The sequence below is a fragment of the Pan troglodytes genome, chromosome 12 (assembly GCF_028858775.2).
Source record: "Pan troglodytes isolate AG18354 chromosome 12, NHGRI_mPanTro3-v2.0_pri, whole genome shotgun sequence".
Lineage (NCBI taxonomy): Eukaryota > Metazoa > Chordata > Mammalia > Primates > Hominidae > Pan > Pan troglodytes.
In genome coordinates this window covers 79,522,701-79,544,505 of record NC_072410.2, presented here as the reverse complement: position 1 = coordinate 79,544,505, position 21,805 = coordinate 79,522,701, and the positions used below count along the sequence as shown (strand labels likewise).

At 53.5% G+C, this 21,805-nt stretch overlaps 1 long non-coding RNA gene across 1 annotated transcript in view; it reads right to left on the bottom strand.

Annotated features, from left to right (window-relative positions):
* Window positions 1-1,191: 1,191 nt before the first annotated feature.
* LOC134807923 (uncharacterized) overlaps window positions 1,192-21,805 on the bottom strand; it is a 37,486-nt gene continuing 16,872 nt past the window's right edge. Inside the window, exon 3 of the long non-coding RNA XR_010149558.1 lies at window positions 1,192-1,286. This is a non-coding gene — a long non-coding RNA (uncharacterized LOC134807923). The remainder of the gene's footprint in view (window positions 1,287-21,805) is intronic.

Genomic DNA, 21,805 nt, shown 5'->3' with positions numbered 1-21,805 from the left:
GGCTCACAACTGTAATCCCAGCACTTTGGGAGGCTGAGGCAGGCGGATCATCTGAGGTCAGGAGTTCAAGACTAGCCTGACCAACATAGTGAAACCCCATCTCTACTAAAAATACAAAATTAGCCAGGCGTGGTGGCACATGCCTGTAATCCTAGCTACTAGGGAAGCTGAGGCAGGAGAATTGCTTGAACCCGGGAGGCGGAGGTTGCAGTGAGCCAAGATCGCGCCATTGCACTCCAGACCAGGCAACAAGAGCGAAACTCCATCTCAAAAAAAAAAAAAGGAGGCGTTTATTCAAAGAATTTGGGTAGCTCCTACATCAGAGGAAGAACTGTCGCCAAGCCCCACACAGTGGAAGGGCAGGAACGCAGGCCTCTCCCGACTCTCACTGAATCCCTTCCTGGTGGGATCAACTTCATTCTTTCCTGAATTTTTTGACTTCCCTGTGGTAGGCAACACAGCTGCTGGCCAGGCCTGAGGTTCACATCTTGATGTTCCTGCTCACACAGAGGGACTTATACTCTCTCTGATCCCATGTGAACAAGACTCTTAGGGAAGGACCCCGATTGGCTGGGCTTTGCTCAGATGCTACCCCTGCACCAGTCAGTATGGAGGAGCAAAGGGACTGGCGTGTACCATGACATGATGGTGCCATGGAGGGTAGGAGGAGGGAAAGGACAGCTACTTCATCAGCAATACAATAGGCAGCCCCTTCACATTAATGCAGAAATGTGCTTGCAGTCAAAACTGCATTTAGTGCCTGTAGGCACGTTCCCTGGGGCTGTTTCCATCTATAGATCCTGGCACTCAGGGGAACCCCCACCCCACCCCACCACCCCCACTCCCAATCACATGGATTCACCAGCAACCTCCTCACATATCTCTAGTCCATGGTGTCTTCCCCCACCGTCCCCCCACCCCAGTTCCCCGGCGCCCAGGCAGCACCTGTAGATGAACCTCCCCTTGGCCCTACTTTGAAGGGGGCCCCTTCTCAGAGTCTTTAATGGCCAGACCCCAGGATTGAGTTTTCTTGACCTGACCTCTCCAAAGTTTCTCTCTCCTTCCATCACTGCTGGTCTCATATCAGTCCAGCTCACCCCCGACTTCCTCCAGGAAAGGACTCCTGACCTCATTAGGCTCGCGCCCCCTCCCGCTGACCTCCGAATGGGCTGCTACAAGTTCATGGTTCACCTGCAGGGAGTGGCTGCGCACACCAGTCACTGAGGTGAGTAAGTGCTTCATGTGCTTCATCTCTCTCAATCCCAGAACAGCAGACACCACCGTCCCTACGTGACAGAGAAGAAACAGAGGTTCAGAGACGCTCAGTAACATGCCATGACTCACACCAGTGGTTAATTAAATAACCAGGACTTGAATCCAAGGCTGACTAGATGACCGATCTGTAAAACTTCGCTTTGTTTCATGGGTCAGCAAACTATGGTTTGAGCTCCCCAGTAGCTGAGGCTACAGTTGACCTGTGGGCCCGGTTTTACCCACTGTCTGCTTTTGTGCAGGCTGAGAGCTAGACTGATTTTTTACGTGGTTGCAGGGAGAAAATCAAAAGCAGCATAACACTCTGGCACATGTGAAAATCATATGAAATTAAAATGTCAGTGCCCGTTAAAAAATGTTATTGAAGCACAGTTGTGCCCAGTCAGGTATGGCCAAGTTGGGTAGTTGTGACAGAGACAAAAGACTCCAAAGCCTTATTCTTTTTACATCTGGCCCTTTACAGAAAGCATTTGCTGGGCCCTGCGCTAAAGGGTTCTCCCACAGCCCCAGGGGCCCTAAACACACTGCCTGAATCTAGGGGTTGCTGGAAGACCCTGGAGGAAAAGTAAGGTGGATTTCAGCCCTTTGTACACCCAGGTACTCAAGATTTGCTAAAGGCTCAAGACCTGAAAACATCCAGAAAATGCCTCTAAACCAACCCCTCCTGGTGTTCCCCGCTGAGCCAGACTATCTGTCCGAGGGTCTGCGGTGGGACACCTTGGTCCCTACAGGATCTGACTCATCTGGTGGAGTGCTCTTCCGGTCTTGTTTAGTTTTCAAAGAAACAACTTCCAGGAAAACAGCAGAAGGAAGAAGGCTTCATGGGAAGAATGAGTCAGAGAGTTGTTATGGGGACTGCTTGGGACCCAGAAAGAAAGTACTAAGCCTGAAAGGATAGCAAGTGACAGGTGCTGATGACCTGCAACTCTTAGGGGGAGGAGGAGGGAAATAGGGAATTCTGGAAACCTGTGTGGGACTTTTGCGTAAATTAGAAAAAGGTGGCCGGGCGTGGTGACTCATGCCTGTAATCCCAGCACTTTGGGAGGCTGAGGCAGGTGGATCACCTGAGGTCAGGAGTTCAAGACCAGCCTGACCAACATGGTGAAACTCCGTCTCTACTAAAAATATAAAAAATTAGCCAGGCATGCTGGCGGGTGCCTGTAATTCCAGTTACTCGGGAGGCTGAGGCAGGAGAATCGCTTGAACACAGGAGGCAGAGGTTGCAATGAGCCAAGATTGCACCATTGCACTCCAGCCTGGGCGACAGAGCAAGACTACATCTCGAAAAAAAAAAAAAAGAAAGAAGGAAAGAAAAAGGCTCCCCTTCCTCCTGCCCAACAAGGACGCCCTTGGTGAGTGGGGAGGGAGCTGTAGTTCAGCCCCGCCCTGCGCCCACCCCCAGGCCAGACACGCTTATGTAGTGCTCCCATTTCACAGCTGTCTGTGGCAGCCTGGCTTGACCTGACAGTAGGCAGGTTCTGAACCGGCTTGGGTTTCCTGAGTTTCCCTCTAACTCTGCTCCTCACTCAAGCCAGTCCACCAGCCTTCCTGGGTTTGTTTCTTCTTCTGTATAATGGGAATGTCTGTCCTGTCTCCCTCCGGCAGTTCTGGGTATGCAGTGATGAAGCAGATGTGGACACCAGGGTGGAGGGTTTTGATGTCAACCAAAGGACCAAATGGAAGCCTTCCATTTGGGGTCCTCCAGAAGCTGCTATTTACAGAAAAGGCTTTGTTGTCATTTTTAAAAACAGATATGGTGAAGAAAATTTGGAAAACAGAGGGGTGTAGTGCCCACAGTCTACCATGGCTAACATCATTCCTACACTCTATCTTGCTTTGGGGGCCAGGGAGGGAAGACACTTGAGCATTACTTCTCAAATGTCTCAACTTTCCCTGAGGAAATTGTTAAAAAGCAGGTTCTGGTTCAGAAGGCCTGGAGTGGGGCCTAAGAGTCCTCTCTTCTAACAGAGTCCCAGGTGACGCCCATCTGACACTCGGAGTCTCATGGGACCGAGAAGACCTTAGCGCAGGCTGAAGAGGTGAGGCCAAGGTGTCCTTGCCCTGAGGGGTAGCGGGAGCCCTGGAAGCTCCTGCCCTGTGGCAGGCCTGCCTCTTGAAGTAAGGCACAGGGGCAGCCTCCCAGGACCCCAGGGATCAGCCAACAGGCTCCACACTGAAAACTGTGGGAGTGAAGACCTCAAGGGCTCAAGCCCTTGGGCAGGGGTGGGAGGAGGTCTCGAGCTGGGGAGGCTGGGAAGGGCTGGGTTTCCCCAGATCAAAGCAGCTTCCCCAGCCTTTGATTCCCCAACAAGCAGCCTCTTTGGACTCGGACTGGAGTTTGGGGCCCGCTGGTCTTAGGGCCTGGGGAAAGTGGTAAGAGGCTCTGGCCTGCTCTCTTTTTGCATAACAGCTTGGCTGCCTAACAAAAGGGCGGTCCTTAAAAGGCCTTATGGGGCTGTTAAAAGCTTCCGGCGATGGTTTAATTGGGGGCGATTAAAGTGTCCTCCCCAGGAAGGCCTGCCCTTCAAAGGCCAGCCAGGCCTGGCTCCCCTGCCCTCAGCACCTCTCCCCGCAGCCTCTCCCAGAGTGGTGGCCCGGCCCTCAGCCTCTCCCCTCCCCAGCCTCTCCCCTCCCCAGCCTCAGCCACACCTAGGAGGTCCAGGGCCGGACCCTTTGGCCAGCCTGTCTGTAGGGATTCTGTCTCAGCCTGGACAGCAGCACCATCTGCTCACACAGTTTGTTCTCTTGGCTGAGTCTGGCACAAGAGGGAGGGAAGGCTGGGTTAGAGACACAAACAGCCTCAGAAATTGGGGACCCCTTGCAGCACTCTCTCCCCTCAGAACACCTCGACTGGCCTTTGGGCCCCTCCTTGAGCTCCGGGTTACCAGCCCTTCCCCAGGACCCCCGCCTGTCTGGAACTTCATGGTCACTGCTGGGCACCCCAACTCCCACCGCACATGAATCTTCAGGCATGTGTGGTGGGAGATGCCTGGAAGTGTGCAATCTTCTGAGCACACTACCTGGAAGGTGTTGGAGATTCAGAGGTGACCAGACAGGGACACCTCCAGGGAGGAGGGGACAGTGGAGGTGTAAGTAGGTGAAAGCGATGGGGTGTGATGTGAGGTGGAAGGAGCCGTGGTGGGGGTGGGCCACAGAGGGCCAGGAAGGACTTTCTGGAAGCAACCGCGCCTACAGTTAGAATGTGACCAGCTTAATTGGGCCCATTTGCCAACCCTGATGTTAACAACAGGACCACATCCAGCTTTACTAACAGACTTTGTCCACACCACCAACTCTGGGCTCCTGGGAGGGAGGTGGGGTAGACGGCCCATCCAGTCTAGAATAGCCACTCTGGGGGCATCTAACTCTTTTTTTCCTTGAGGCAGGGTCTCGCTCTGTCACCCACGCTGAAGCGCAGTGCTGCAAACACGGCTCATTGCAGCCTCCACTTCCTGGGCTCAAGCCATTCTTCTTCCTCAGCCTCCTGAGTAGCTAGGACTACAGGCACGCGCCACACCTGGCTAATTTTTGTTTTTTTTGTGTGTAGTGACAGGGTTTCACCATGTTGCCCAGGCTGGTCTCAAACTCCTGGGCTCAAGTGATCCACCCAAATTATCGGGATTGCAGGTGTTAGCCACTGCGCCCAGCTGGCATCTGATTCATACATTTCCCCAGAGCCCACCTTCCCTCTCAGATATTATACATTCTTTTGTCTGAACCTTAGGAGCTGCTTTGGATGCAACTTGCCTGTCTCATCCCCTCAGGCCCATCACCCAAACAAAACTCAGAGCCTTCTCCCCTGGGGTGCTCTGTTTCCTGCATGAATCTTGCTCTCATCTCCCCGTCCGTGCCCATCCTAGATGGGGTGCCAGGGCCAAGGGTCTTTAGGATTTTCACCTCCTGTGTCAGCATCAAGGTAAGGAAAGCCCCCCCACCTTTTTTTTTTTTTTTTTTTTTTTTGAGATGGAGTCTTGCTCTTGTTGCCCAGGCTGGAGTGCAATGGCATGATCTTGGCTCACTGTAACCTCCCGCCTCCCAGGTTCAAGCAATTCTCCGGCCTCAGCCTCCCGAGTAGCTGGGATTGCAGGCATGCACCACCACACCTGGACAATTTTTGTATTTTTAGTAGAGACAGGGTTTCGCCATGTTGACCAGGTTGGTTGACCTTGAGCTCCTGACCTTATGATCCGCCCACCTTGGCCTCCCAAAGTGCTGGGATTACAGGCCTGAGCCACTGCACCGGTCCAAGGCCATGATTTTTTACAGTGTAAGTGCTGGAGGAAAGCAAGCCCAAGGCAGGGGGCAAGGGGGCTTAGGCTGGAAGAACAGGTTGCAGAGGGACTCCCTTCTGAATGCCCTGGGGCGAGGTGTCCCCAGGTATCCCTCTGCCCTCCGGACAGCTTTCCTGTCCAGTCCCAGCAGCCTATTCTGAACCTGTCATCAAGCACTGAGCCCCCAGCCGCGGTGCCTCCCTCACGTGAGGCTCCTGTCTCCTGACGGCCTTCTGCCTGGGTTTCTCCCTCCAACAGGGCCTGCTCTTTGCTGCCAAGCTCAGCCTGAGCGATGCTGGGGCTCCCCTCACAAGCCTCCAAGCGTTCCCCACTCCATGGCAGCTGGACATTGCAAACCCTCCCTGACCACTCCCCACCCCAATCATCACCCTCACTTCCATCCTCCAGGAAGGGCTGTGGCCTCACAAGCTCCTGGTGACCCCAGCCATGCCGTGTTCCTTCCTGCCCACACTTGCCCTGGCCCCTCTGCAGGGAAGTGGTACCTTCCCTTCCTCTGGATCTCTGTGGACTCTGCTGGTCCTTCAAGGGCGTGCTTATACGTCTCCTCCTCCAGGAAGCTTCCCCGAACATGCCAGTCAAGAACACATTCTCGGCCGTTTGGTGGTTCACACCTATAATCACAACGCTTTGGGAGGCTGAGGTGGGTGGATCACCTGAGGTCAGGAGTTCGAGACCAGCCTGGCCAACATGGTGAAACCCTGCCTCTACTAAAAATACAAAAATTAGCTGGACGTGGTGGTGGGCGCCTGTAATCCCAGCTACTCAGGAGCTGGGGCAGGAGAATCACTTGAACCTGGGAGGTGGAGGTTGCAGTGAGCCGATATCTTGCCATTGCACTCCAGCCTGGGTGACAGAGAGAGACTCTGTCTCAAAAAAAAAAAAAATTAGGCAGGTGTGGTGGCATGCACCTGTAGTCCCAGCTACTTGGGAGGCTGAGGCAAGAGAATTGCTGGAACCCAGGAGGTGGAGGTTGCAGTGAACCGAGATCGAGCCGCTGCACTCCATCCTGGGTGACAGGGCAAGACTCTATCTCAAAAAAAAAAATTAAAAAACAAACAAAAAACCACATTATCTTTCAAATGGCTGTAGCACTTACTATGTGCTAGGCACCGTGCTGAGCCCTGGGTCTCATCTAACCCCCACAGCAACAACAAGCAGCAAATTTACTCTACTATCACCTCTTTGTTGTAGATAAGAAACAAAGGCAGCCAGGCGTGGTGGCTCACACCTGTGGGAGCACTTTGGGAGGCCGAGGCGGGTGCATCACTTGAGGTCAGGAGTTCGAGACCAGCCTGGTCAACATAGTGAAACCCTGTCTGTACTAAAAATACAAAAATTAGCCAGGCTTGGAGGCATGTGCCTGTAATACCAGCTACTGGGGAGGCTGAGGCAGGAGAATCGTTTGAACCTGGGAGGTGGAGGTTGCAGTGAGCTGAGATCACGCCACTGCACTCCAGCCTAGGTGCAAGACTCTGTCTCAAGAAAAAAACAACAAATAAACAAACAAACAAACAAAAAACCAAAAACTGAATGGCTGGCCTCAGCAAACCATTCTGAATTGCTCAGGACTGAAGGGTTTCCCAGGACAGGCTTTCCACTCTGAAACTGGGAAAGCCCCAGGCAACCCAGGGCAAGTCGGTCACCCTTCTGTTACCCGAGAGACTGGCCTCTGCCCCCATCAGTTGCCTGAAACAGTGTCCAAAGGCCACCATCAACCTTCAGTGGCCTCTCCCTTCTCCTGCCCATGGGGTGGTGTAAGGCTGGGCAGTACCCAACTGCCCTTCAGGGATGCAGTGGGGCTGGATGAGGGGCAGGGCAGTGCCAGCCTGGAGCAATGCCACCCTGCAGCCCAGCCTCACTGGTCGCACCACCTCTCCCTAAGCTGGCTGCTGGGCCTGGGCCCTTTATCATCCCCTCACACTATCAGGCCGCTGAAGGAGTATCTCCTCCGCGCCCACCCCAGCTTCTGCCCTGACCCAGATAAACTGAGGGGCCAGCCCAGGAGGAGAGAGGCAAAGCTGTAGCCTGGCTCTTCCCCAGCCCTGAACCTCCCTGCCTGGCCCTTGGTTGGAAAGCAGCAGAGACTCCTCTTGGGACTTCTACATCCCAAGATCAGACCGCCTCTCCAACCCCATGGGCAAGGACAGTGGGCAGGAATTCCTGTGCCCACTTGGCAGATGAAAAAATGGAGGCTGGGGGCCGGGCACCGTGGCTCACGCCTGTAATCCCAGCAGATTGGGAGGCTGAGGCGGGCAGATCACGAGGTCAGGAGATCGAGACCATCCTGGCTAACACGGTGAAACCCCATCTCTACTAAAAATACAAAAAAAAAAAAAAAATTAGCTGGGCGTGGTGGTGGGCGCCTGTAGTCCCAGCTACTCAGGAGGCTGAGGCAGGCGAATGGCGTGAACCTGGGAGGCAGAGCTTGCGGTGAGCGGAGATCGCGCCACTGCACTCCAGCCTGGGCGACAAAGCAAGACTCTGTCTCAAAAAAAAAAAAAAAAGAAAAAGAAAAAAAAGAAAAAATGGAGGCTGGGGAAGTGACCTGCCCAAGGTCACTGGGCCAGACCCATAGGAAGTCGGGGCTGGACGGGGCCTCAGCATGTCCCAGGGCTCTCTGATGGGGCTTCGTGGAGGATGTTTTTTGAGTGAGTCCAGCTGGAGAGGCCAGCCTGCAGATGAGGCCTGTGCACTGCCCCTTCCACAGTCTCCGGCCAGCCTCCCAGCACCGCCTGAGCCCAGAGCCCTCGTGCCTCCTTCCTGCAGGGCTCTTGTCTCCCGACAGCCTTCTGCCTGGGTTTCTTCCTCCAACAGGGCCTGCTCTTTGCTGCCAAGCTCAGCCTGAGCAATGCTGGGGCTCCCCTCACAAGCCTCCAAGCGTTCCCCTCTCCAGGACAGCTGGACATTGCAAACCCTCCCTGACCACTCCCCACCCTGATCATCACCCTCACTTCCGTCCTCCAAGCAGGGGCTGTGGCCTCACAGGCTCCTGGTGACCCCAACTATGCCACGTTTTTTCCTGCCCACACTCGCCCTGGCCCCTCTGCAGGGAAGTGGTACCTTCCCTCCCTCTGGATCTCTGGGGATCCTGCTGGTCCTTCAGGGGCCTGCTTATATGTCTCCTCCTCCAGGAAGCTTCCCTAAAGATGGCAGTCAAAAACACATTCTCCTTCAAATGGCTGTAGCACTTACTATATGCCAGGCACTGTGCTGAGCCCTGGGTCTCATCTAACCCTCACAGCAACCACAAGCAGCAAATTCACTCCACTATTATCACCTCCAGGTTCTAGATTAAAAAACAGAGGCACAGAGAGGTCGGGTAACAGACCCAAGGTCACACAGCCAGAAACAGATCAAGGCAGGATTCAGGCTCTGGCAGTTTGGATCCATGGCATCCACTGGATTAGCAACTCCTTGGGGCAGGGACCATGGGTCAGGACTGGCTTCCTGTAGGAGAAGTCTTGGTATTTGCTTAGAAAGCTCAGAGCTGGACCCCTCCCCCAGACCTCCAGTCCTCAGAGTCCCCTGTAGGAGGCAGCATGGGGAAGGACAGAATTTTGTTTTTATTACCATTCAGCCCAGTTTCTCAAAAGTCACCGCCTGGGCTGAGCAAGGTGGCTCACCCCTGTAATCCCAGCACTTTTGGAGGCCAAGGCAGGCGGCTCACAAGGTCAGGAGTTCAAGACCAGCCTGGCCAATACGGTGAAACCCCATCTCTACTGAAAATACAAAAATTAGCCAGACATGGTGGCATGCACCTGTAGTCTCAGCTACTCCTACTCGGGAGTCTAAGGCAGGAGAATCGCTTGAACCCAAGAGGCAGAGGTTGAAGTAAGCTGAGATTGAGCCACTGCACTCCAGCCTGGGCAACAGAGTGAGACTCTGTCTCACAAAAAAAAAAGAAAAGAAAAGAAAAAAAAAGTCACTGCTTGGCTTCTTTTTGGTTCTGGCAGGCTGGGCCCAACCCAAGTGTGGGATGTGAGTGAACCACCCAGAGGAGGGCTGGGGGCTTGGCTCCTGGGGGCTCCAGTAGCTCCCTGCGACCTATCTCTGCCCCTCAAATCCTTCCATTCTAAAGGCCAGCTCCATGCCCACCTCCTCCAAGAAGCCCCAGCTGCTGCCCCCAGGCCAGCCTCCACCTGCTCCCACAGGGTGGGGAGTGGTCAGGGAGGGTTTGCAATGTCCAGCTGCCCTGTCTCCTGTCCCAGGCAGCGATTTGTCCAGGGCTCCATACCAGCTCCAAGCTCTCTGCCTACAGCTCCCTCACATCCACACTGGGTTCCAGCTGGAGACCTGGTGGCTTTGAGAGGATACCGTGGCTTCTTGATGTACCTGAAGACTTTGGAACTCCAGAAGTGTTCAGTCCTGTGATGGGTGTCAGCCAGGCCCAGAAAGCACACAAACTGGGGGACACATATGCTAAGTTATCCAGAAAGCCTCAGGGCTGGGGCTGGAAGAGGAGGGCCTTGCCATCCCAAGGTGCTGGTGTGTCCACACGCCCCTGGGGTGACCGTGTGCATCTGTGTGTGTGTGTTTGTGGGTGGGTGGCTGACTACTCTGAGTTTGTGGGTGATTCATGTGTACCCTCGCGACAGGCTGTGTTCAGATAGTCTGCTTATGTGCTTGCATTCAAGTACACAAACATCCCTAGGTGCAAGCTTGCACACACAGTCCTCCCTACACCTCCACACCCAACTCCTAATCATCCCTCAGGATCCTCTCCCCGCCCTGCTTCAGCCTTAAGGCCTGCTCTGACCCTCCAGCCCATCCCACTGACCTGCTGACCTTCATCCCAGACACTGCCGGGTTCAGCCCTGGAGCCTGGTCACTCTTGCTCCCTGAGGGTGAGGTTGACTCCTTTGTAAATTACCCCTAAAGCCCCACTTAGGGAGACACAGCCTTATCAATCAACACTCGTTGAATGAATTAAAACAAACTCCAAGGAAAGGAACTGCATTTGGGTGGATGGAAACAAGAGCTCTCAAGCTGTTTTCTTTCCTCTTTACCCTTTGCTCTCTGTCTCTTCCCATCTGTACTTTCTCTAACTTGTTTGCTGACTCAATCGTCAGCTTAGAAAGTACTTCCTTGTATACCCTCCTCTCATTCAAATCTCATGACAATCCTCCAAGACACGAATAATTATCCTCATTGCACAGATGAGGAAACTGAGGTTCAGGGAGGCTACGTGAGTTGCCCAAGGTCACACAGCCTGGAAGGAGTGGTTAGGGACTAGAACCCTCATGCGTGAATGGACACCACCTCCCACCACTCCCCACCAGTAAGTAGAGGGTGGAGGGTAAAGGGCGATCCAGGGGCTCTGAGAGGATTGGCCTCTTCAAGCCCTCTCCATGGCCCAAGGTCACCGTGGGAGGGAGATGCACCTGGCCCCCAGGGCCAGGGGTTACCCCACTCGGCCAGCAATGGGAGAGGCCATGAGATCTGTGGACATTGTTCCTGGGCCTGTGGTTACTGATTTGACAACAGCCCTGTTCCTCCCCAGCCAGCCAGGGAGTTAATGATTAAGGAGGAGATTAAATATTAACCACCTGTGGGGCCACGGCGTAATGTCTCCATCTGCACCTGAGCCTACCTAAAAATCCCTCCCACCTGCCGTGGGCCAGCCCCACACAGGGCCTCTAAGCCCCTTGCTTAGGGATACCACTTCCCCATGCCCCCCTCCTGCCCTGGCCCGTGTCCACCCCATCTCACTCTCTCATACCCACAGCACAGACCCAAGGACTCTTCCTGTAGCTTGGAAGCTGCAAGCTACACCACTGTAGGCACTCCTGGTGGGCCTTCTGGAGGAGAGGACCTGCCTGAACCCAGCTACTCCTGGGGCTTGGAGAGTCCGCAGGTTACATTCCTACCTGTGACCTCGTTTATCAGTGCTCTTATCTCCCAAGTCGTTCCTCCTAAAGACCCCTCTGAATCTACACATCCCAGGCCCCAACACCCTGGGCTACAGCAAGTCCCCAACACGCCATTCTCTTCTTTCTTCTAGCAGTTAGAATCTGGGTGTGTTCTGCCTCCAGGAAGCCTCTCATATTAACCTGGGCTAAGCTCTCTGCGGGCCTCTGCTCCCCAGCTTCCCTTAGGCCGGGGTGATTCAGGCTGGCATTGGCTGCTGCACGGCTGCAGGAAACCAGCTGCATCTGTTGGAAGCTCCTTTGAAGTTTAAGTGCACAGCCTCCGAGCGCTGGGGGCGGGGACTGCTCTATCTCACCTAAGCCTAGGGCCTGCCCCTGGGTGAAGCCATGGTCACCCTCCCCACAGCAGGAACCACAGGCAGTATGACACAGGGTTCACCTGCGTCTTTTTCTATAAATATAGAAAAATGGAATTATTTATTCAAATAATAACTCTATTGATATGCTCTCATTCCTGCTTGTGGGGAAGCCCCAGATGACTGTGTGGGTAAGTTACTATGGTACTTAAGCCCCACCGTAGCCTGGGCCTGCACTGCTCTCTCTGCATGTCAGTGAACTGCATTGACACTGCAGGCCTAGTGACAGGCAATGTCATCCCCATTTTACAGATGGCGAAACTGAGGCTGGGTGAAATTAAAGGACTTGGCCACGCTCAAACAGACAGGAAATGGCAGAAGCTGGCCTGCCTGGTGCAAAAGCCATACAAAACTGAAAAGGACCTAACACCGTTCTTGCCACAGCTGTCTAGGCCCCAAGCTCAGCTTCTTTTCAGCCACAGTTCCCAACCATGTGTGGCTGGCTGGCTGGCTGGCTTGCTTGCTTGCTTTCTTTCTTTCTTTCTTTCTTTCTTTCTTTCTTTCTTTCTTTCTTTCTTTCCTTCCTTCCTTCCTTCCTTCCTTCCTTCCTTCCTTCCTTCCTTCTTTCTTTCTTTCTTTCTCTTTCGGGATGGAGTCTCACTCTGTCACCCTCTGCCTCTCGGGTTCAAGCCATTCTCCTCCTGGGTTCAAGCCGTTCTCCTGCCTCAGCCTCCCGTGTAGCTGGGATTACAGGCACACACCACCAATCCTGGCTAATTTTTGTATTTTTAGTAGAGACGGGGTTTCACCATGTTGGCCAGACTGGTCTCAAACTCCTGACTTCACTCAAGTGATCCACCCTCCTCAGGCTTCCAAAGTGCTGGGATTACCGGTGTGAGGCACCGCGCCCGGGCTTTTTGTTTGTTTTTTTGAGACATGGTTTTGCTTTGTCACCCAGGCTGGAGTGCAGTGGTGCGATCATAACTCACTGCAGCCTTGACCTCCTGGGCTCAAGTGGTCTTCCTGCCTCAGCCTCCCAAATAGCTGGGACCACAGGTGTGCACCACCATGCCTGACTAATTAAAAAAATTTTTTTTAAATCTCAGCACTTTGGGAGGCCGAGGTGGGTGGATCACGAGGTCAGGAGATCGAGACCATCCTGGCTAATGTGGTGAAACCCTGTCTCTACTAAAAATACAAAAAATTAGCGGGGCATGGTGGTGGGCGCCTGTAGTCCCAGCTACTCTGGAGGCTGAGGCAGGAGAATGGCGTGAACCCAGGAGGCGGTGCTTGCAGTGAGCCGAGATCACACCACTGCACTCCAGCCTGGGCAACAGAGCCAGACTCCATCTCAAAAAAAAAAAAAAAAAAAAATTTTTTTTGTAGACTTGGGGATCTCATTATATTGCCCAGGCTGGTCTCAAACTCTTGGGTTCAAGCGATCCTCCCTCCTCAGCCTCCCAAAGTGCTGGGATTACAGGCGTGTGCCACTGTGCCTGGCCCCTTTCTCCTTTCAACTTTCTCTCACCTGTATTGATACCTGAACACTTAACAACCGCTTATGGCCTCCATTATGTGGGAGAGATGACTTTAGCTCTTCCAAGTAAGGGTGCCCCTGATCTCCTCAGAACCGAGGATATGACCCAAGGAGACTCCATGTGGAGACCCACTGGCTCTGGATGGGGATTTCTGTCTCCCTCCTAAAATGGGGCTCATTCCTTTAAGATGTTTTACTAAGTTTTTTGCAGAGACGTCTAGAAGGACCTGCCATTTTCCTTCTTCCTGCATGTTACAAATCATCTTACCAGGGCAGGATGGTGTAGAATCAGCATTGCACTGCGGTTTCCTCACACCAGCGCTTGTGTCTACAGATGAGGAAAGAAAGGCCCCCGAAGGTCAAGAGCCTCGCTGGCCCAGTGGCTCCCACACGAGTTCCTCAGGGCAGCAGCAACACTAAGGAAGGGGATGGCCTCTGACTGGCACTGATGGGGCTTCCAGACCCATACCTCAGGGGCTCAGAGGTTTCCTCTGGGGCCCCAGCCCCTTGTCTTAGACTCAGAGCTGAACCCCCAGTACATCCTCGAGAACCTCAACCTGCTCCCCTTTGCCCCTCACCCCCTCCCTGGACCACTGCTCCCCACAGTCCAGCTCCCCCATCCTTGACAGTGAGCCCAGGGTTTGTCAGGGGATACTGGGGAGTCCGGGAAACATACAATACAAGCTTCTCAGCCATAAGCAGTGTTCCCATATCCCAGCACAGCACACACACTTTGAGCCAGGTTTCCCGCCCAGCCTGCCACGCTGTCTTTTGCCCTGTGTTTCTGTCTGTCTTTCTCTCCCACACACACTCTCACCCATTCACACAAACTCACAAATTTTGATGAATCAGGCAAAGCAGAGAGGAGGGAAGCAACACTTAAAGCCCAAATTGGCTTTAACTGGGGATGCTCACATTTCTATTTGCATCTCTTTTGCATGTATTTGCATAGGCTGTTTTTGGACCATTCTCCATGTCCCTAAGGGCACTGAGAAGTAACGGATTTGTGGTCCTCAGGGGGCCCCAAGGCCTCCGTGAGGCCTCCAGATGCGTTAGGTGGGCCCTGGAATGCAGGGAGAATAGGGAGGCGACAGGTCATCTGGTTACATTACAGGGGCAGGCTAGAGGAAATAGGGTAGCCGGGGCCTGGAGGAACCTTGTGGGCCTTGGCTGCCTTCTTTTTTTTTTTTTTGAGATGGACTTTCACCGTTGTTGCCCAGGCTGGAGTGGAATGGCACGATCTCGGCTCACTGCAACCTCCGCCTCCTGGGTTCAAGCGATTCTCCCGCTTCGGCCTCCCAAGTAGCTGGGATTACAGGCGCCCGCCATCATGCCCAGCTAATTTTTTGTATTTTTAGTAGAGATGGGGTTTCATTATGTTGGTCAGGCTGGTCTCGAACTCCTGACCTCAGGTGATCCACCCGCCTCAGCCTCCCAAAGTGCTGGGATTACAGGCAGGAGTCACTGCGTCCGGCCTTTGGCTGTCTTCTTGTCACAGGGTCCCCCACTCAGTGCCCCTGAAGGCCAGGCTGGCAGTGGGGTAGGGGGTGGGGCAGGAATTTTCCAAAAGTCCAGATGCCTAGTGAGGCTCCACTCCTGGGCCAAGTATGGAAGGCAGCAGAGAAGCAAGAGGATGGACCCCAAGTGAGAGGGACACAGGAAACCCTGAGGCAGGGCCAGAGGAGAAGAGCACCCAGGAAAGGAAAGTGCCGGCTCAGAGGTGCTGGGAGGGTGGGTCCTACTCCTTAGGTGAACACAGACACCAGAGGCCCAGCACCAGCTGCCCTCCTACCCTGCACATCAGCTCTCAACTTAATTCGCCGCACAACCTGAGACAAGATTCTAGGCAGCCAGGGCTCTGGCCGGGCTCTGCACCCTTTGCCGGGTGACCTTGGGCGGGTCTTGGTCCCTCTCTGGGCCTCAGTCTCCTCTTCAGGAAAGGGCAAGCAGATGAGTTTCGAAGGCCCTCCCAGGTCTAATGTCTCTGCTGCCCTGACCCAGTCTCCCTGGCCCACTTCCCTGTGGCTCAGGAATCTTCAGTGTCTACCTCTAGGATCAGGGTCAAGTTTGAGTGTTCAGGACCCTCTGCATCTGGTGCCATCCAGCCTCATCAGCCTCACTTCCCTTGTTTTCTGGGGGTCCAGCAGGGACCTTGGGTCCTTGCTCCAACCTCCTTTCCTTTCCCCACCAAGGGCCCTGCTTCTGGAACACCTGCCCTCTCCTGCAGGGCTGGCTTCATGAACAGTGACCTATGCAGCCCCATGGTTGGTTTAATGCTCTGTTAATGTCATCCTGGAATTTAAAAATTTTGAGCAAGGGCAAGGGGCCCTGACTTTCTTTTTTTCTTTTCTTTTCTTTTTTTCTTTTCTTTTCTTTTCTTTTTTTTTTTTTTTTTTTTTGAGACAGAGTCTCGATCTCTTGCCCAGGCTGGAGTGCAGTGGCGCGGTATCGGCTCACTGCAACCTCAGCCTCCCGGGTTCAAGCAATTCTCGTGCCTCAGTCTCCCAAGTAGCTGGGACTATAGGTGTATGCCACCACACCTGGCTAATTCTTGTATTTTTGGTAGAGATGGGTTTTCACCATGTTGGCCAAGCTGGTCTTGAACTCCTGACCTCAAGCGATCCGCCTGCCTTGGCCTCCCAAAGTGCTGGGATTACAGGCGTGAGCCACCACGGGGCCCTGACTTTCCATTTTAGACTGGACTCCACAAATTATGTATCAGCCCTGCCTTCTTCTCCTCCCATCAACCGTTCCTCAGCCCTACCGCCCCTCCAAACCCTCATGGACCAGGGAGAAGGTCTGGCGTGGGATGGCCAGCCCTACAGTCCAAGGAAAAGAAGCAGAGACCCTTTGACATCACGGGCCCAGGCCATATGTCACCAGAGAAAATGGGCACAGAACTGCCAGGGGACATGGAGAACGGAAGGAAGGAGAGCCCCTGGTTCTGTCTTGGAAGAAGACTCGGCTTCCGCCCCCAGGAGGCCCCATTCTAAAGGGGGAGGCCAAGCAGCTGGCCCCGGAAGGCCCTCATCTCCTGAGGGAGGCAGTTCTCCGCCAGGGCACCGTGGGGCCAGGGGCCAGCCCACACTTTGGGCTCACACTCTCCTTTCCTGGGACCCTTGCTAGGAGCAGCAGCAGGAGGATGTAGCTGTGCTGGGGCTGGAGAAGCAGGAGCTGGGTACCCCTCTACTCCTAACCCCAACCCTGCAGAGTTCCGACTCCCAAACATCCCTTTGTGCACCCACAAAGAGAAGCTTCTCCCCAACACACTCCACTGAAGGAAGGCATTGCCTTTCCTGTTTGTAAATAGCCTTGCTGAGGTGGGGCCCACGTGGGCATGCCCCTCTGGCGGCAGCCCCTGCAGTGCCGTCCTCCCTCCCTGGCTCCAGGGTATGTGGTGTGGCCTCCCCGGGGGCAGGGCTGTCCTTTCCCAGCCACAGCTGGAGGGCTGTGTCCTGTGGGCCCTGTGAGTCAGGCCCAATCCCCTCCCTATAGCCAGCAAGCACTACAGTGACCTCAGCCTCTGCTCACCTGGTGAGCCTGCTTCCTGGTGGGGGCAGACAGAGCCAGGACCTGCAGGGACTGTGATCCTGCTGATACCTCAGGGCACCTGAGGCCTTTGGCCAGTCTTGGATCCCAGGGAGTAGAGTAGAGGAGGCAGGATGAGTGGGAGCCTGTCCACATCAGGTACCCGCCTTACCTCTGGGTATTTGCTAATGGGATCCCCTTTCCCAGCTTTCTTTTTTTCTTTATTTTGAGATGGAGTCCTGCTCTGTTGCCCAGGCTGGAATGCAGTGGCGCAATCTCAGCTCACTGCAACCTCCGTCTCCCGGGTTCAGGTGACTCTCCTGCCTCAGCCTCTGGAGTAGCTGGGATTACAGGCGCTCGCCACCATGCCCAGCTAATTTTTGTATTTTAATAGAGACAGGGTTTTGTCATGTTGGCCAGGCTGGTCTCGAACTCCTGACCTCAGGTGATCCACCTGCCTCGGCCTCCCAAAGTGCTGGGATTACAGGCATGAGCCATCGCACCCGGGCCCCTTGCCCAGCTTTCTATGCTGGGCTATCTCCACTCACTCTGAAACAACTGACTTGAGACTCTCTTCTTTGTTTTTTTTAGACAAGATCTCCTCTGTTGCCCAGGCTGGAGTGCAGTGGTGCCATCATGGCTCCCTCAACCTCCTGGTGGGCTCAGGTGATCCTCCCACCTCTCCCACATCAGCTTCTCCAGTGGCTGGGACTACAGGTGTGTACCACCTGGCTAAGTTTCAAAAATGTTTGTACAGACAGGGCCTCAGTATATTGCCCAGGCTGGTCTCAAACTCCTGGGCTCCAGCGATCCTCCTACCTTGGCCTCCCAAAGTGTTGGAATTATCGGCGTGAGCCACCATGCCTGGCTGAAACACTCTTTCCCTAAGAATCTTTCCTTGAAACTCAGCCTTCCCACGCTGCTACCTCGAGTGAGCACTTAGCAAAGTATGTCTGTCTCTAGCCTGAACCACCCTGGGTTTTCTGAGGGCGGGCCTGTCATCTACTCCCCAAGACCCCTGGCAGGTCTGGAGCTAGGATCAAGTTTGCGGTGTGAGGGGCCGCAAGGGGCAGAGGGTAAGAGGCAGGTAGGAAGGAGTAGGGGACAGGCTGGGTTTCCTGTCTTCTGATGTGTCCAAAGTATGGGCTCCATCTGCCATAACAGTAAGTGCTGATTACCAGCCTGTGTGCCTACGGAGTGGGAATTCACGGATGGTGAACCTGGGGCTTGGCTGGACAAAGTGGACTGCTCAAGTCACACCAGTAAGAAGGTGCCTGTACGGCTGTAGCAGGCTAAGGTGATGTCTACGGCTCAGCGGCCCAACCCCAATATATGCTGCATCCAGGTAGAGGCTGAACTAACTGAGGTCTCAAAGGCTCCAGGCCTGAGGATTTGAGCCTCCAAATGATTTTAGCTGAGGCTCCAACCAACCCCCTGCTGCTGCCCCCTGGACTGGCAGCCCCTCAACCCACTCCCCAGCAAGTGTCCTCCCTCTCACCAGTTCAACTGGCTCCCAGTTCAGCTGCAGAAACGGCCAAACGTCTCTCTGGAACCCAAACAGGAAGCTGGGGAGAAGGGAGCCAACGGCCAAGGACCTTTGAGGCTCCTCCAGGAAGTGTGAGGGGAGATGAGAGGGGTGAAGATGGGCCTCCTGTCTTGCAGCCCCCAACACTGGGAGCCGACCAAAGCCTGTCTCACTTCCTCATGCTGGGAAGGAGCTGAGCATCCCTTAACCCACCGCCCCGCTGGCATGGACCAGAAAGGGCCTTGGGGAGAGTGTCAAGAGGGGCTCTTTGGAACCCTTGCTCCTGGGTCACTTTTTAAAAAATAGACTTTGTGCCAGGTGTAGTAGCTCATGTCTGTAATCCCAGCACTTTGGGAGGCCAAGGTGGACAGATCACTTGATCCCCAGAGTTTGAGACCAGCCTGGGAAACCTGGTCTCTACAAAAAATACAAAAAGTAGCCCAGTGTGGTGGTGCATACTTGTAGTCCCAGCTACTTGGGAGGCTGAGGTGGGAAGGATCACTGGAGTCTGACAGGGTGAGGCTGCAGTGAGCCATGATCATGCCATTGCACTCCAGCCTGCATGACAGAGCAAGACCCTATCTCAAAAAAAAAAAAAAAAAAAGGCTTTCTTTTTTAGAGTTTTGGCTTCTCAGCAAAAGTGAGCAGAAACTATAGAATGCTCATATACCTCCTTCTTCCCCCATTATCCATATCTCCCACCAGAGTGGTTCATTTGTTGTAATCAATGAACCTACATTGACACATAGTATCACCCAAAGTCCATAGTTTGCATTAGGGCTCACTCTTGGCCTTGTATATTCTGTGGGTTTGGACAAATGTATAATGACATCATACACTGTTGTTTCACTGCCCTAAAATCCTCTGTGCTCCATCTACCCATTTATCCCTCTTCTCAGCCCCAGAGGACCACCTTTTTACCGATCATCTTTTTACTGTCTCCATAGTTTTGCCTTTTCCCAAATGTCATATAGTTGAAATCATACAGCATGCATAACTTTTCAGATTGCCTTCTTTCACTTTGTGATATGCACTGAAGTTTTTCCTCCATGTCTTTTCATGACTTGATAGCTCATTTCTTTTTTTTTTTTTTTTTTGAGATGGAGTCTCACTCTGTTGCCCAGGCTGGAGTGCAGTGGCGCAATCTCAGCTCACTGCAACCTCTGCCTCCCGGATTCAAATGATTCTCCTGCCTCAGCCTCCCTAGTAGCTGGGATTACAGGCGCGCACCACCACACCCAGCTAATTTTTGTATTTTTATTAGAGATGGGGTTTTGCCATGTTGGCCAGGCTGGTCACGAACTCCTGACTTCAGGTGATCCGCCTGCCTTGGCCTCCCAAAGTGCTGGAATTACAGGCGTGAGCCACCACGCCCAATCAATAGCTCATTTCTTTTTAGCATTTAATAATATTTCATTGTCTGGATGTCCCGCAATTTATTTCTCCATTACCTACTAGAGGACATCTTGATTATGCTCATGTTTTGGCAATTATGAATAAAGCTACTGTAAGTATCTGTGTGCAGTTTTTTGTGCAGCAGACATAAGTTTTCTTTCTTTCTTTCTTTCTTTCTTTTTTTTTTTTTTGAGACAGGGTTTCACTCTGTAGCCCCAGCTGGAATGCAGTGGCACAATCTTGGCTCACTGCAGCTTCTACCTCCCGGGCTCAAGTGATCCTCCCACCTCAGTCTCCTGAGCAGCTGGGACTACAGGCGCTTGCCACCACACCCGGCTAATTTTTGCATTTTTTTTTTGTGGAGATGGGGTTTTACCATGTTATTCAGGTTAGTTTCAAACTCCTGAGCTCAAGCAATCCGCCCGCCTCGGCCTCCCAAAGTGCTGGGATCACAGGCTGCAGGTCACTTTTAGGGCAGGCTTTTCCTCACATAATCCTGAGATCCTATTAACTTCATTTCTTATCAGCCCGCCCTTAAGGGGCGAGCACCGGGATGGAGAGACACCTGGCTCTCAGGCTCTATGCTGTCACCAGCTCACCATGTCCTTGGCAAGTCACTTTACCAACCTGGCCTTCAGTTTCTCAGCCTGTGAAATGGAGCTCACAGCACTTTTCCCGCCTCAGGGATGTATGGGGAGGTCTCTGTCCACTAGGGATGAGGGGCATGGCTTGGCGTGGTGGTCAGTGCAGGGGTGATTGACACCAGAAACCACAGCCTGCCCCATGTGGGGCTGGGCCAGGAGCGATGGCAACCTAGGGAGCCTATCTGGCCAGACCATGGGGATATGTGGGGTGTCATCTTTGCACCCCTGCAGCCCTGGGCATCCCCAGGCCCTCCAGGAGTAGTCAGCAAGGTGTGGCTCCTGCCCGGTCATCTGCCACAGGAATGGAGGGAGGCAGCTGTGAGCAGACATGGCAAGACTCATCAGATAGCCCCTGGCCTGAGATCTCCTTCACCTCCGCCTTCCATCTGCCACAGGCCACGGCCAGAGGCTCAGGAAGAGGACAGGCAGTGGGGGGACATGCAAACTGTGGGCAAACCTCAGGCACACAGACAGAGGTCTTGTTTCGTGCCCCCTGAGTAAAGGAGCTGGTGCTTTGGGAGGCTTAGCTCAACAGGGAGAGAGCGCTCCAAAGCCTGAGGCCCCACCCAGGCCCCTCAGAGGCTGCCCAGCCAGTGGGTGGCTGGGCAGGACCCCCACCCCATGCAGTGACTCCTCCATCCCCTTCTGGGGTCCTTGGGCCTTTCAGCCTCTTGTCCGCAGCCAGGCCCTGCCCCCAACAGCAAGACCCAACAAACCCATAGCTGTTTCCTGCCAACTTCCATTACCTCTTTCTTCTTTGACACCACAGAAAAAGAACAGAAAGGCCCCTCATCCCAAGTACTCAGATAATATCTGTTGGACATTAAAAAAATAATAACAGGCTGGGTGCAGTGGCTCACACCTGTAATCCCAGCACTTTGGGAGGCCGAGGCAGGCGGATCATTAGGTCAGGAGTTTGAGACCAGCCTGACCAACATGACGAGAATCTGTCTCCACAAAAATACGAAAATCTGTCTCTACAAAAATACAAAAATTAGCCGGGCGTAGTGGCGCATGCCTGTAATCCCAGCTACCGGGAGGTACCAGAATTGCTTGAATCCGGGACGCAGAGGTTGCAGTGAGACGAGATTGCGCCGCTGCACTCTAGCCTGGGCGACAGAGCGAGACTCTGTCTCAAAAATAAAATATAATAAAAAATAATAACAATATATTCACATGGTAGGAAAGTCAAACAAAAAGTATAAAATGAAGATAAAACTCTCCCCTCTTTTCCCAACCTTCCATTGAAGGTGACCGCTTAATAGTTTCTCAGGTAGCCTGCCAGAAAAAAATATCATGCCCACGCTAGTGTATTTGTATACATGTGTGTCTGTTAAAGACAATGTTCAGCCGAAGAGATGGTGCTGTAACACATGGTTCTTTCCTTGC